The sequence below is a fragment of the Leuciscus leuciscus genome, assembly GCF_965113295.1.
Source record: "Leuciscus leuciscus genome assembly, chromosome: 3".
NCBI classification, from domain to species: Eukaryota; Metazoa; Chordata; class Actinopteri; order Cypriniformes; family Leuciscidae; genus Leuciscus; species Leuciscus leuciscus.
Window position 1 is genome coordinate 32,465,821 of NC_138727.1, and position 3,928 is coordinate 32,469,748.

The window sequence follows — 3,928 nt, forward strand, 5'->3', positions numbered from 1 at the left end:
GACTTTTTTATTCATTGTTGAAACTTGGCTGAATGCTACTGACCTCACCCCTATTACTGAAGCGACTCCATCTGCCTGTGGTTTTTTTTTTTTTTTTTTTTTTTTTTTTAGTTCTTTAGTTCTCCCAGAATTTCAGGTCGGGGGCCTCGCCATTGTTTTTAATAAATGTTTTAAATGCCATTTATTGCCATCCATCAGAATTTTGAATCTCAAGTGATGATGATGGACTTTAAGAAACCTGTGCTTTGTGTAAATGGGTATTGGCCACCTAAATATCATAAAGACTTTATTGGGGACTTTTCGGACTTCCTTTTTTATGTTATTCCGCTGGCTGATTCTATCCTAATTGTTGGAGATTTTAATATACATGTTTGTTGTCCAGGTAAAGCCATGGTAGCAGTTTTTAGAAATGTTGGACTCTTTTAACCTGACTCAATCTGTGATGTGTAGTACTCATGAGCACGGCCATTCTCTTGATCTCATATTGTCACTAGGAGTCTCCATCTGTAATCTTGATGTCATGGTTAACAGCTTTTCAGATCATTATCCTGTGGTATATAATGTGAACCTTCCAAGTGTTTGTCGATCCTCCTCATTTAATGTAGTATACTCCCGTGCAATTTCACCATCTACAACATCAGAATTTTTAAATGCCTATGTTGTGGCTTCATCAACTTCTTGGATTGAGTCTGCTCCTCCTTCTGCTGATCCTGAGGAGTTAGTTTTAACGTTTAACTTTGTTTGTACAAATATCATAGATTCTATTGCCCCATATAAGATCAAGAAAAAAAAAAGCAAAGACGCAACCTTGGTTTCATGAACCATGCAAGACAGAAGTGTAGAAAAGCAGAAAGGAGATGGCAAAAGGATAGGTTACACATTTCCTTACAAATTTTAAGGAACAGTTTGACTAAATACACTCACCTAAAGGATTATTAGGAACACCTGTTCAATTTCTAATGCAATTATCTAATCAACCAATCACATGGCAGTTGCTTCAATGCATTTAGGGGTGTGGTTCTGGTCAAGACAATCTCCTGACCTCCAAACTGAATGTCAGAATGGGAAAGAAAGGTGATTTAAGCAATTTTGAGCATGGCATGGTTGTTGGTGCCAGACGGGCCGGTCTGAGTATTTCACAATCTGCTCAGTTACTGGGATTTTCACGCACAAACATTTCTAGGGTTTACAAAGAATGGTGTGAAAAGGGAAAAACATCCAGTATGCGGCAGTCCTGTTGGCGAAAATGCCTTGTTGATGCTAGAGGTCTGAGGAGAATGGGCCGACTGATTCAAGCTGATAGAAGAGCAACTTTGACTGAAATAACCACTCGTTACAACCGAGGTATGCAGCAAAGCATTTGTGAAGCCACAACACGCACAACCTTGAGGCGGATGGGCTACAACAGCAGAAGACCCCACCGGGTACCACTCATCTCCACTACAAATAGGAAAAAGAGGCTACAATTTGCACAAGCTCACCAAAATTGGACAGTTGAAGACTGGAAAAATGTTGCCTGGTCTGATGAGTCTCGATTTCTGTTGAGACATTCAGATGGTAGAGTCAGAATTTGGCGTAAACAGAATGAGAACATGGATCAATCATGCCTTGTTACATCATGCACTGTGCAGGCTGGTGGTGGTGGTGTAATGGTGTGGGGGATGTTTTCTTGGCACACTTTAGGCCCCTTAGTGCCAATTGGGCATCGTTTAAATGCCACGGCCTACCTGAGCATTGTTTCTGACCATGTCAATCCCTTTATGACCACCATGTACACATCCTCTGATGGCTACTTCCAGCAGGATAATGCACCATGTCACAAAGCTCGAATCATTTCAAATTGGTTTCTTGAACATGACAATGAGTTCACTGTACTAAAATGGCACCCACAGTCACCAGATCTCAACCCAATAGAGCATCTTTGGGATGTGGTGGAACGGGAGCTTCGTGCCCTGGATGTGCATCCCACAAATCTCCATCAACTGCAAGATGCTATCCTATCAATATGGGCCAACATTTCTAAAGAATGCTTTCAGCACCTTGTTGAATCAATGCCACGTAGAATTAAGGCAGTTCTGAAGGCGAAAGGGGGTCAAACACAGTATTAGTATGGTGTTCCTAATAATCCTTTAGGTGAGTGTATATAAATACTGTAAAAAATAATAGAGCAATTTATTTTTCCATTATGATCGCTAATAACTCCCCACATGAATTTTTTTTTTTAAATAATAAAAAAATCTGGATCCGTATGATTAAAAAAATGATTGACCAATATCTAAATTACCCAGCCTAGTTGTATTCGGACAACTATCTACTTTAAAATAAATTCCATAAAATAAAATTGGATAAATTCCAATCTGGCTTCAGGTGTGGGCATGGTACAGAGTCACCTTTTAAGGGTTGTAAATTACCTCTTGCTATTTGGCGATGCTGGGAATCATGCAGCTTTAATTCTTTTAGATCTATCTGCAGCTTTTGATACCATTGATCATTCCATCCTTCTGAACCGCCTAACTCAGTTTGTTGGAATTCAGGGAACGTTTTTAAATGGTTTGCCTATTACTTGGAGCAAAGAACTTTTACAGTTAAGCTTGGGAATAATTTTTCCTCTCCCGCATTGACTATTGACTGTGGGGTCCCTCAAGGATCCATTTTGGGTCCAGTCTTATTTTCACTGTACATGCTCTCCTTGGGAACGATTTAAAAAAATATGGTATCTTTTACCATCTATATGCGGATGAGACTCAAATTGATGTACCGTTGAGGCCAAATAGTGATGACTCAGGGGCAACACTTCTTAAATGTCAGAAGTAAAAGCATTTATGTCAGAACTAAAAAAAGTTAGAAGTAAAAACGTGGATGGCCGCTAATCTTGTCCAATTAAATGAACAGAAAACAGAAATGATCATCTTTGGCTGTACAGTTTGTAATAAGACTGTAAATTATAATTTAGGACCTTGGGGCAGCTACCTACAGGGTCAAGTAAAAAATGTGGGAGTTATTTTTGATTCCTCGCTGAAGTTTGATAAACAGATTAAAACTGTGGTTCGGAACTGCTTTTTTTATCTCAGGACAATAGCCAAATTAAAATCTCAACATGTGATTTGGAAAAAAGTAATTCATGCTTTATCTTTTCACGGTTAGATTATTGCAATTCCATTTACCTTGGGACTTGTCATTCACATATCGCACGTCTCCAGTTAGTTCAAAATGCTGCTGTAAGATTGCTTATGAATGCAAAGAAGACAGATCATATCACTCCTTTGTCAGCCCTCATTGGGCTTGTTACCAGTACAATATAGGATTCATTACAAGATTTTACTATATGTTTTTAAAGCAGTTTATGGTATGGCTCCAGAATACTTGGTGGAGCTCATTAAGCCTTATAAGGCAAATATACCACTAAGATCCTCAAATAAGCTCCTGTTAACTATCCCACGAGTACGTCTTAAATCCAAGGGTGATCGTGCTTTCGCTGTTGCTTGTCCGAGATTATGGAACGACCTACCCTTATTTGTTAGATCTTCCCCAACATTAAATATTTTTAGGTTTCGTCTAAAGTCTCACTTGTTCTCTCTTGCATTTTAAGTCGCTCTTTTAATGGGTGTTTTTATTTAGATTCAGATCATTTGTAATGTACAGCACTTTGGAGATAATGTGTAGCCTGGAAGGTGCTTTATAAATGAATAAATACAAAATACAAATACTTATATTTCACAACTGAACTTCAATAAAATATACTGATTTAACACCATATTAACAATATTTCTCAACGAACAAAATGCAATTATACTAACATCAAATCAGCAGCAAAGTAACTTATTACCAGTACAGCCCAAAATGCTCCATTTGCTGTACTGTATCCTTTAATCATAATGATATTACTTCAAACATTGGTATAATATAATATAATATAATATAATATAAT